The sequence below is a fragment of the Anser brachyrhynchus genome, assembly GCF_964034855.1.
Source record: "Anser brachyrhynchus genome assembly, chromosome: 1".
NCBI classification, from domain to species: Eukaryota; Metazoa; Chordata; class Aves; order Anseriformes; family Anatidae; genus Anser; species Anser brachyrhynchus.
The window spans coordinates 146,097,244-146,110,071 of record NC_137694.1 but is presented as its reverse complement, the minus strand read 5'-3'; the positions used below and the strand labels follow the sequence as shown (position 1 = coordinate 146,110,071).

The following is a 12,828-nucleotide window of genomic DNA, read 5'->3' as shown; positions in this document are numbered from 1 at the left end:
GGCATGTGGTCATCAATCGTTCAAAAAATTCACATTTGTATACATATCCTTTGCAGCTGGTCTTCTTATGTCAGACTTCAAAATGGCTGGTGGAGATATAAGAGAGCTATAAATGCTTTTCTTTGAAATTTACTGGTTGTGCTCCGGTTTATTTCTTGTGGGAAAAATTAAGCAACAGATGTGGGAGGACAGGAGCATCTTGAACGGTTCTCAGATTCACTTTCTTTTCCCTATTCCATTAATAGATCTTGGGACCTCTAAACCATCCTTGTTGTGGCTTGGATCTGGCAGCATTGTTCTGGTTTTAGGATGGCTTTGTGAAAATTTTTGAAAAGTCTGAGACCAGATAGGAGGAAAAAGGATTCCTGAAAGAGTAGGCTTTATTTATTTATTTATTTATTTTAATAAAAAAAGACCAGTAGCTTCATGGTTTACAAAACAAATCTTAATACTCTATTTTAAGTTTTCAAATCATGCAGTGATTAGATGGCAGAAATCAAAACTGTTTGAGTTAAAAACTTTCATGCTGGGGATGAATTTTGCTACATGAGACAGGTGCACTGCAACTAGCTGATTCCAGCACTGCACCGTTCTGGTTCATCACCACCCAGGGTGGTGCTCAGCTGCTCAGAGCCCTGAAAGAGGCAGACCCTACATAAGGAAAAAGAAATGCCTGCTCATACAATTGAGGGCCACAGGATCATTCAGACAGACTCATCTTCAGGTTTCTTGAGCAATGTTATTTCTAGCATTTCCTAACTTACAAACACTTACCATTTCAACCTGTATACTCTGTACAAAGTAAATGACAGTCATTATATGTATGCATGCATGTATGTATGTAAATATAGAGAGCGTACGCTGCATCTATTTTTACAAGTGATACAGGAAACTAAACACCACTCATATTTAAATTATAATGTCTTCTGGTTTCACTCAGTTGCTTTTATATAAAGAGCATACTTTTGTTCTTAAAATCTGATAACCGTAACACAGGGTGGAACTTTTATCTGCCTTAAATGCAGGCTTCAGCTACAGACCTGTTGAAGGACATATATTTAGAATTAGAAGGATTCTTGGCTGACATGAAGCATGCAAACATCTGCACAGTTTCTGCTGAAACAGTAATTGTTGTAAGGAAGAACTTCTCTTGGGAGGCCACAACCCAGGCGTTTAGCCAAGAGTAGGTACAATTGCTGTGATCGCACAGGCTCCACCTGCAGATCATCGTGACTCTCACGCTTGTTCAGTTTGACCTATTGGCAGGTCTACTGTTGGTTTTGTGCTCCTGTACACTTGTCTGGCTCTTTCCTCCTAATATTTTACCCCCCCACACACACACAAGGGAAAGCCATGATCCCCCACATCCAGTACGTATTTTCCAATCCTGTTTTGGATGTGGGGGAAAAGGAGTCTTTAGTACAGGTGGTTTTGTGGTTCAGTAATGTATTAAAAGGTGAGCAAACCTGCTTATCTGCTGCATATAAGACCTGAGAAAACTCAACACTGCCAGTGTTGATAGCATCTTGTCTTTCAGGGTGTAAACCTGCAGTCTGTCAATGTTACCTGCATGCTTGATTCACAGCACTTTGAGGGCATAGAGAAGCCAAAAGTGGAGTAAAGGATAGGGTGAGTCAGGTTCTAGATACTATACAGTCACATGCAGCATGCGTGCAAGGCAGGCAACACTCCCTAGTGCTGGGACCACAGATTGCTGTACTGAAACAGAGGAGAAATAGCCAGCTCTGGCCATAGTAGAAGCAGGGAAATTCACTTTATCTGCATTTATCTTTGCTTGCCTCAGACACTGGGCTGATTAGCAATTATTGCAGGTTCATTTGTGCTGTGGTTTACGGATAAGGAAGACAGCTCTGAAGGCTGGTTCACAGTATCAGTTCTTCCCCGGTAAACAGGTTAAAGGAGCATCATGCTCTGAGGAGAGGCTGGGCAAGCACTATGCAAAGGAACATGTGGACAATAAAAATTCCTTGAGTACTACTGTGGAACATTTTTTTTACTTATGTGGGATGGAGGTCAGAAGTGCATAGCTTGTGCTGTGCAGATTTAGAGGCTTGTGTGCTCAGAAGCAGTACTGAGGTATCCAGAAAGAAGAATCCAAGTGAAATAAATCAATAGCATTGCATTATGTGTTATGAAAAACCTTCAGAAATGTTTAACATAGTTATCTACATTAATGCAGCAAATGAGTTTCAGCATAAATTACGCAGTCATTTTCTCTCCTACTGATGCACTTGATAAGGAAAGAGATTTTGCATTGCTAAACAGAGAACGTGGAGTAGAGATACCTTTGCATATCTGGACTATGGCTTGTAGCATACAGAAGGCCACTTGTTTTCCTGCCATTTATGCCTGGCTATGTTAGAGAAGCTTTACCTTGCTATAGCTATTTTCACCTGCACCAGATGATACAGTATTTTTTTTTTTTTTTTTTTTTTTGGGGGGGGGGGGGAGGGGGGAGAGAGGTGAGCGTGGTGGGGGTTGTGTGGAGGGATGTTTGTTTTATATCTATTTCTAGAAGCTGCAGTTCAGGTGTAGTTATACCAGTATGAAAGTACCATTTGGACTAGGGGAACTCATTTTGCAGCGTGTAGCAGAATGAGCTCTACCAGCAGAAGCACGTGTAACAATTATAATTGCACTGGGACCCAGGGAAGCAAGAATGGTTTCTTTACTAGTGCAGCTAAAGCTGCAAGACTTGTTAATGTAAGTAAGTCTTTAGATGAATTTTTCCCAGTCTAGGTGTTCCCATGGGAAACAACCCCAGATTCCCCAGGCCCTTCAATGCAACATGGAATGATGTGAAAACCAAGGTGTCCTAAGTTGGTTATGTGCAGTAAGCCAAGATGTTCTTAGATCCAGAACTTCAGAAATATGTCTGGTTTCTTTCTGAGTACCGAACAAATGGAGTCCCTGGGCTGTGTAATAATGGTTTCATTTTTACCAGCTTGATCATTTTATTTGTGAATAAAGCCATTGGATTCTGTCGGGAAATAAACTTGTTGTGTAAGCTTGCTAGCCCTACTCCAGCTAATTCACACCAAACAACCTGAAACCACTATACACACTCTCCTGCTGTCTTATGACCACTGCAAAATTGTCTGCAAATGGTCTGAAGGACGCTGTTTCAGCTAGAGGCTTGCCAAGTGCACAGCGCCTCAGCATAAAGAGAACAGACAAGAGAGAATTTACTTCAAATTGAGCAATCTTAATTATACAATGAGAATAACTTTTCTGAGAAAGAATTATGTCTTTCTCTTGACTTTTTGTGCTTTAGGGATTCTTTTTGCTTGATTTATTTTTGCATTCCTTTTAAATACGTGTGAAGCAGCTGAAGGCTTGGTTCGGGACAGGTTCACTACATCCACATCTGTCAGAGCCTAAACCACTCTCTGACATTTCCTTAACTTTCTTAGAGCTTGAATTCAAGATCTTGGGTTCTCTGCTCCTGGCCTGCTGTGGACATGTTTGAAGAGGGGCATCCCTGAATCATGCTGTGGTCAAGATGAGGTTGGTCCTAGAGTGCAAATGTGCCAAATGTGTAAGATCAAATTACTCTGTCACCTCAATCCCTTTCAATGTTAAATCTCATAGAAGACCCAAATTCTTGGTTTGCCAGGACATTCTCATTGATCTGTCCACTTTTAAAAATATAGTCAACTACTTTTTTTGTGGTTCATCTGTTCAAAACAGCATTTAATAGCTATCTTCTCACCAAACTTTTCTGCCTGCGGACATATGCTGGAAAGAGAGCTACAGCTCCAAACTACAGACACCCAAATTCTGATATCTACAAGTAGGTATTGATATGTAAGTTAGATCCTTAAACTCCCATTATATATATCAGTGGAGAACTAGTCAATACAGTGACAGAGCATGGGGAGCATTCATCTCATCCTGAAGTAAACATCTATTAGCTGGTCAGCTGAATCACTTTTCAGACTCCATTTAATCTATGGAGTTAGGGAAGGAGAAAAGAACATGGACAAATCAAACTGAATACAATAACTATCAAGACATTTTTCCTGACTTTGGGCAGAAACAGTATTAATCTCCTTGGTTTGCAATAGCCTTGTGGAGGCCATAGAGGTGCAAACTTACTGCAAGAATCAAGAAACCAACATATCAGTGAACCAAATCAAACTGTCTGGTGTGGGTACAGGTTTCAGATACATGAGAAAAGAAAGAAAGCTCCAGAACTGATAAGCTCGGTTATATAGACGTTTATTTCTCAAGTTTTTTAAGTATACCCTCACAGTTTTTTTCCTGAAAGTGCCAGACACCTGTTTCTGGTAATAAACAGTTGATGTGTATGCCCTGCAGTGTTCAAATGAATAGTAAATTTTATTGAATTGAGGGGAAAAGAGAAGGGGCTGTGTCTGGAGTATTTGGAGATCAAGTCCAAATCTGTAGAACTCTGCACAGTGTTCTAGAAATCTGGGGATAGAGTCCCCAGAGTGATAGATAATGTCTCTTTCTTTGCTTAATGTCATTCATTAGTACAAGTTTAGTTTCATTAAAATGGATGCTCAACTTCTGTATGAAAATATATTAGTAAATACATATTCATTTCCCAGACTAGCTCTTTTGCATGCATTGTTTCTAGAGACATTATTATACGAAAGCATCTCTGCGGACTCTGAAAATAATCAGAAACAATAGATTAAGTGAGTAGAGAGAACCCACTCCCAATGGACAGCACTCCACGCTCTGTGAAATCCCTGTGGAAAGTGTGTGGTGTTACTGAATTTGCTGCAAATACAGACCAAGTCCATAGATACGCTTACTACCTGTTATTAAATCTTGCACATATCAGTAGTCTGTGTCCTAAAAGCAGAGAAGAAAATGATTCCTTTTTTGCCCTGACCCCTAACCACTGAAAGCTGTACATACCCCATGTCCTGTCTTAACCCCTTCAGGCATTTCACTATTTGAAAAGCATGGCTAGCTGCTGTGAAAAATAAAGCATCTACAGACAAAAACTGATTCTGTTTTTATTCTGTAGAGGAAAGAAAAAAAAAATCTGTTTCACAAAAAACTGTAGAGCTAAGGGGTAAGATGTTTGAAAGAGATTGAATTATCTTGTGTTAGGACACTGCTGATTTCTCAGCTAGATGTTACTGCTCTCATCCGAGGGGTGGCTTTTGTGTGCTGCTAGTCTATTACAAAGCAACAGTAAAGCTCAAACACCCTAAAGTATTTCAGAAATAAATGTCATTGTAAACCTATTTAATCAGTATTCTTTGATCCAGCTTTGAACAAAAGGCCACCTAGTGCACTACTGCATTATGGTTTCATTCTTTCTTCACCAGCAGGGATGGAAACAACATGCAGGTTTTTCATACATGCCAAAATGGGCATAGGTTTCTTCAGAAGGTCATCATCCTCTTGTATCAGGAACAAATGCAAATAAAGGACCTGAAACAATGTCGGTGGAATAGGAAGCAAGACTGCAAGTGTAATTCATACCTCTGCCCCTGTAAGCATGCGACCATGTGAAATAGGTTGTGCTTGACTTCAAAACGTATTTTCTCTTCTGAAGATCAAAATTTTTTATTTTGATTTTGTATATATAGAAGCACATTTCAGTAACTATGTTTTGCAGGCTAAAAAGTACCTAACAATTATAATCTTTTATCTGTATAGGAGAAAGTAACATGGTGGGATCTTGCGTGTCTCCATGGCTGCTCTGTTTCAATTCAACCAAAATAGAAAATGCCTCACAAAAGTACCTGAGTCACCTCCATCTCTTACAGCTCTGTGGTACTGCCAGGGATGTGGCAAGACACAGCTGCTACTGCAGACTTGCCAATTCCTTATGTGATACCCAACAGCTGTTGGAAGCTGTGTGTTAAAACCCATGCTGGGATTTGAATTTCTTTATAATCTTCCTCAGGAAGTGAAGCCTGCAAAGCAACCTATATGTCCCCTTAGTCCCAGTCTGTGTTCCTATATTAAGCAGGATTACACTTTGGCCAAGGAATTGCACTATGCTATACCACTTTCTTTCATTCTTTTTTCTGCAGAAAACTACACAAAACTACAGTTTGACATGCATGTCACTTGCAGTACAAAGTACTCTGATTTATATCTTATGTAAAAATGTGAAGCTTCAGGAGCACATCTCAGTTAGTGGTACGTGTTGATTTAGGAGGGCGACAGTTTTCTCAGGACTGGCAACACCTGTGTTCCCTTGCCTCAGTCAAGCAATATACAGAGGGTTCAACTCCAACACCATAATTAGAGCTGATGGAGATGACTGGAAGTCACTGCTCCATTTTCCAAAGGTTGCTGAGAACCTCACCACTGAATCCCTGTCTGGAGAGGTCAGATCCCCAAGACAATGTGCAGAGAACAGGGAAGTTGTAGCTAAACCACTGCTCCCCGCTCTAAGCACATCTCTGCCAGAAAGGCTCTAACAAACTGCAGGTAATTCAGAAAAGGAAAAAAATGATTAAAGGACTTGAGAGATTAATTTCTAAAGAAGATTAAAAGAAATAAATATGCTTAGCACAGTTTCTCTAACTGACTAAGGGGGAATTGTATAACTCCATACAAACATATGCAGGTGCAAGCAAACTGAGACACCTTGTTTAAAATGCTTTAAGAAATAAACAAGGACAAAAAAAAAATACGGCTTTGATCAAAGTTAATGTAGACTAAACTCTTGGAAATCTTTGCTAACATTGATTGTAACCAAGCAATGGATCACTTAATTCCAGGAATTGATGGAAGTTCCCCTGCTTACTCATAAAAAAAAAAAAAAAAAAAAAAAAAAGGAAAATTCTTCAACACTGATTGGGAATGGACAAGATGAATAAAGTCATAGGAAAATGTATGTACCTTTTTAAGAGCTAGGAACATACCACTAGGAATAGGGTGATCCTGTGTAACAGAGGTGCAGTAAAGACTGCAAGGGCTGTCTCAGGAATGTACTCTGCCAGGAGCTGAGCAGTTTGATTCAGACTGTGTACCTCCTTCCTCACCCTTCTGTTCCTAAGGTTTCAGCATCTGCTCTGATGTGTCCTATGTCCTCCCTTTGCTACCCTCTGGAGTTTCTTCAGAGTATCAGGGGCCCACTATCCTGGTTGATCCATGTGTGAGTGGCCGTGATATAAAAACCTTTAAATTTGTTGGTCCCACAACAACAAAATTCTTTATCCAGAACTCTGTGAAATGCACAAGCAGATTTCTGCTGTTGGGATTAATGCCAGTCCCAGCAGTTCATATTTCAGTCAGGAACTATGTAGGAGGATGAATTCCGTCCTGTCCAGCAGTCACTTGAAACCTTTCCTTTTAGCTTCACATGGTACTAAATTAAACCTGATCATTTGAATGACTATTCTGGAAAGACTGTTGGTGCAGAAAGATAAAGAATGGAAAGTGCCTTTTGTTGTGGTGTAGGAGTCCAAACTGCAATAAACAGAACTTGCATTACCATTTTTAGGATGCTTTATAAAATTACTTACTACAACTTCCTTCCTCAAAGTAACAGTTGTTCAAATCTGTGAATAAAACTATATTGAGAATTAAATATGCCGGAAAGAAGAGCTACCATACTGAGAGACTTTGACGAAAGATTGGGCCAACAAGATTTGAATGAGGCTTAACAAAAATATATGTAATAAATGCAAAGTCCTACATCTGAGATTATTTTAATCCCAAACAGTCATTCAGCTCTGCTGAAAAGGAGCTGGAGGTCCTAATAGGGAATAAAATGAACATAAGCCAGGAGTCTACCCTTGCAGCAAGCTGTATCCTGGGCTGCGTCAGCAAGAGTACAGCTAGCAGATCAAGGAAAGTGGCTGTCCCACAATCTTTGGCATTTATTAGGCCACAACTGGAACGCTGTGCCCTGGTTTGGCCTCCTAAGCTCCAGAGAAACATTAAAAAATTGGAGAGAACCCAGAGAGGAGTCATGAAAGTGTTGAGCAGATTACTGAACTTGACATGAAGGATTGGATTTGCTCATCCTAGAGAAGGAAAGGCTCTGGGGGGATGTAGTCACAGTCTAGCCTAAAAGCTAGTTACAGGGAAGATGAAGGCAAGCCCTCCACAGACATGCACAGAGTTACATCAAGGGAAATTCTGCCTGGGTATAGAAAAAAATGCTTTGTTGTTAGACTATTAAACACTGCACAAGGTCATCCAGAGAAATAGTGGAAGGCCCACAGTGCAAACACTCAGCACTTGACCTGACAGGGCCCCAAGTAACCTAATAACTAGGCCCTGCTTTCAACAAAAGGTTAGAGCTGAAGTCCCTTCCAGACAAGAGTTAGCAAGCTCTCTGGAGTTACACAGCAAACTTAGATTCCACCGCATATACACAGTTGATTCTTATTAACTTCTATTGCAGAAGCCAAGTATATCCCTACATTTCTCTCTGTAGTTTTCTTAATTACCTTCCTTTTTAAGGTAATGTGAGCAAAGGCCTTTGAAACTTCATCTGCTTTTTTTTTTTTTTTTTCCAAAGAACAGGTGAATTTTGCTTTCTAAGATCTAAAGGAATAGCTCTTCAACATGCAATCTGGCTGCACTTTTTTGAGTTTACTGTAGGCAGTTTGTTTGCTTTGAGACACATCTCCTACACATTTGGCCCTAAAATGGGCTTTAACATAAAGAACGTTTTTTCTATCCCAAATCACATTTAAAAAACAACAGTGCAACCTTTTGTTTGAAACAATAACCCAAGGAAATGATATAAAAGCATTCACCTATGAGTTAATTGAAATGTTTGGTTTTAGCTTTGTAATCTTGTGTTTATTATGTCTTTCTCAAGCATGTGTTCACCTTTCTGCATATGAAAGCATTCTTATTTTTGAAGCAATATGTTTTCAGTAGATATTTTCAGCTATTTTGGTGTGAATCAGGAGATTTGGCAAAGCTGACTCTCTTCTGTGAACTTTACAGGTGTCAGAGAGTACCATTTTCTAATGCTGGCCAGGATACCATTCTGGAATATCTCCAAGACACTGAACTGTGGATACTGACTCAGCAGAGCAATCAGAATTTCAGTACATGTTAGAAAGATACAACAGTTGTTTCTTTTAATGCTCCTGTGGTGTCCTTGCTGACCAGGAGCATTGCATCCCATACTTGGGCCTTAACTTACAAAGGGAGACAGTGCTCTTTCAAAGAATAAAAGGGTGTGTGGTGAAAAGAACAAAGTGCATGCTATAAGTTAAAGTGTATAGTAAAACTAAAGAAGTTACCTAGCCTGAGAGGAAGAGAATGGATGCTCCATCTTCCTCTGTCAAGCCAACGTTTCTATGGGCTTTTAAATTCTGTACTTAATGCTGATATGCATCTTTGCAGAAGTGATATTTTTCCTTGTGAGCCAAACATATTTATCAGTTCCATGACTTGCATTTTAAGAAGTTGGGGGTTTGAATGTTTTAAAACACACCAATGTCTTTGAAGAAGTGACTGGATAAACAGGATGCAAACTGGGCTTTTGCTCATAAAGATGTACCTATACTAAGTATGCAACACTAATTATTTGAATGGACTTGCATATTTATAAATAAGATGGAATTTGGTCCATGTGCTATAATTTGCCATTTAGTTGTGATGCTCATAAAGTTCCATCCAGATGCTTAAAGCAAATTCAGCTGCAAATGATTTACAGTCCCAAATTCTGCATGCTTGAATATTTTCAGAGTCCTAAATATAGCTGCTTAGGTTGCCATTCACCTTGTAGAAATCTGCATTCAAACATAGTAGGTTAACTGGAGGAAAAAGGAAAGGAAAGGAAAGGAAAGGAAAGGAAAGGAAAGGAAAGGAAAGGAAAGGAAAAGGAAAGGAAAGGAAAGGAAAGGAAAGGAAAGGAAAGGAAAGGAAAGGAAAGGAAAGGAAAGGAAAGGAAAGGAAAGGAAAGGAAAGGAAAGGAAAGGAAAGGAAAGGAAAGGAAAGGAAAGGAAAGGAAAGGAAAGGAAAGGAAAGGAAAGGAAAGGAAAGGAAAGGAAAGGAAAGGAAAGGAAAGGAAAGGAAAGGAAAGGAAAGGAAAGGAAAGGAAAGGAAAGGAAAGGAAAGGAAAGGAAAGGAAAGGAAAGGAAAGGAAAGGAAAGGAAAGGAAAGGAAAGGAAAGGAAAGGAAAGGAAAGGAAAGGAAAATAAACTCATTATTTAGGGGAAAAAAAAGAACATATTTTCCATAGGCATTATGGGGATTAGTGAGAAACTTAATAGTCAATGTGCTGTGTTTGAGAGCTTTGCCAGATCCCATATCTTTGATTATTCTGATTTTCTTTTAGCTGGTGTCCCTACCTGAGTTGCTCATACAGCTAATTCCTGGACTAAATCAAAAGAAGAAAGCTTAATTTTAATGCCCTAGAGACTTGAAGAGTGACTTTCACAGCAGGAAAAAAAAAAAAAAAAAAAAAAAAAAGAAAGAAATTCTTTTACTATATAAAAAAAAAAAACTGTCAGTAATTTTTTTCACGTACAGGTTTGATATTATTTCCGCTCCGATTTTAAATGAGTTCTCTGCACCTCCCTTTGATTTCTACTTGATTTACCAGTGAAATCTGATCTCAGTGTTAGTCCCATCACAACATCTTGTGGAGGAGCTAACTTGAAGAGAGATTTCACTCCTAGCTGTACCTAAGTCTGATAGAGGAAGATATCCAGTCGCTTTGCTATTTGGTCAATAAACTGTAATCTCCTCTGAGGCTACAGACAAGTTGAAAGATTCTGAGAGAAACAAGTTGGTTTCAACATAGTATCTGTGTGTTACAGCAAATCTGTGTGCTTTGGGGCTCAACAGTTTATCATGCTTAATCCCGCAATAGAGAGTGATGACATTTTCTGTATATTTCCAACCAGGGCTATGGGTTCCTGCGTGACTACATGACTAGTCTGTTTTGTGCACCATGACCTAGGTGGCACCCTAAACCCCAGAGAGTGCTAATGAGGAGGAAACACAATTCTCTGTGCATTCTAGACTTCAGAGCCTGTCTTCATCTCTGCTTCTGGCTGCCGGTGAGGAGCATGGCTCTGCATTATGCCTCAGAAAAGCAGGGTGTCAGGACACAGCCGGAAGACTCAAATCATTACAGTCAAAGATAATGAGACATTCCTAGCTCAGGCCTCTGGCACAGACCAGTAGAAGGGTACCTGTGCTAACATCAACTTGAGACATGAAAAAATGTCATGCCCAGAGAAAATCACAATTGTGTTAAAAGTACATCTTTACCCAAGTTTTGTTTCCTATTTGCCTTCCGTTTTCAGAGCCTAGAAGGCATAGCAGCCTCCCTCCTTTCAATAGTTCTTGTTAGCCGCAGAGGGTAAGGGTCTCTTTTCTCTGTGAGGCTGGAAGTGAGGGGTACTTCATGGAAATTTACATTCCCCTGATGTTGAGAAGCCTCCATGCTAAGAAGCATCCATGCATAATGCCTCCTAAGTGCAGCTCATACCTCACACTTGCATTGCCTCAGCAGCCCAATGCCACTAGTTATTTCCTGGCTAGCAGGCTCATGACCTGATCCTGGACCCTCAGGCCTCCTGGGTTAGATATCTGTATCCATTTCCTGAAATTTCTGGGTTACCTCCTGTGTAAGTGCTGAACTGAATCTGTGCCTTTCCAGGCAAGATCTTAACCACATGACCCTTCCCAGATTTCACCATGCGCCCTGTCTCCTCATAACCCTCATGGCCCAGAGCAGGAGGCATACAGCTGAAACCTTTACCACCCACCAGCTCTTTGGTTGTATTCATTCCTAATCTCAGTCCTGAGTTAGTAATGGTCCATGCACATTATTTCACATGTTTAAGTTCCTAAGAAGTGCAGCCATCAATTATATACAGGTGAATACATTGCATTTTTCAACAGAAGAGGTTGCATGTTGAGGTCTGTACTCCATCCTGCTGTCTGTAGGAAGCATTTCCCTTGTAATCGATGGACAGCTTGTTTGTAATTAAACTGAGCACAGGGACAGCCCTTAGTTTACTTTATTGTCTGACATCTTCCTATTCAAGCAACATCAAGGTGAGGCCAGGAAATGGCTCTTTGAAAAAGGCGTTAAGACATATCTTTATTGAGTTTAAGCAGTGCATACATGCCTTGGGGGAGGAAGGGAATATTTGAACTGAACAGATCCCTGGGGTTAGAAGCACACCAGGAGTCACATGCCCACAGATGGAGATCCTTTCAGTAAGGGACATGCACTGGACCAAGTATTTGTTTAAGCCTTTGAACTCACCTAAAAGAGCTGTGGAAGCATCCTGGCAACTGTAGGTGTTGCAGATGTCCTGGAGCTGGACTAACATGTAAGGTTTCCTTTCTGTGCATTTTTCTGAAAACACAGTAACTCCACTGTCGGTCTTTGGATGGAAATGTCAAGTTCGTCTTTCGTTTTACCTTCATTTTTCTCTAGTGATCAGAGAGGTTTTAGGACAACTGGTAAAACTACAGATGCTCCATTTCCCAATGAAACACTAACCTGTAAAACAAGCTTACTGGAACATTCTTGCAGTTCCCAGCACGTCCCTCAAGACTCAGGGAGTAACTGAGTGCTTTCATCCTAAACAGCATCTACCACTTTGAATGCTGGTCATACAGGGCATCCACAGAGAAGGATGTCCTCTAGGGACCAGTGTTAGCCAGTGTTTCTTGAGTGTGCTGCAAAGTGATGGGGGCAGGTTCAGGCCTCCCACAGGTCTGTAACAAGAACCAGGAGGGAATGGCATTTTCCATTCCTGGAAGAACACCACTTCAAAGCAAAGGCTAAATAACCAATGCTCCCATCTAGTGGTGAAACTGTACCCAATGGCCTAAACATGTCGGGCATCAAGCTGAGCTTGCCAGGGGAAG

At 40.4% G+C, this 12,828-nt stretch overlaps 1 protein-coding gene across 1 annotated transcript in view; it reads left to right on the top strand.

The window, feature by feature from the left end:
* ST6GAL2 (ST6 beta-galactoside alpha-2,6-sialyltransferase 2) overlaps positions 1-12,828 on the top strand; it is a 179,007-nt gene that overhangs the window by 100,363 nt on the left and 65,816 nt on the right. The window lies entirely within an intron of this gene.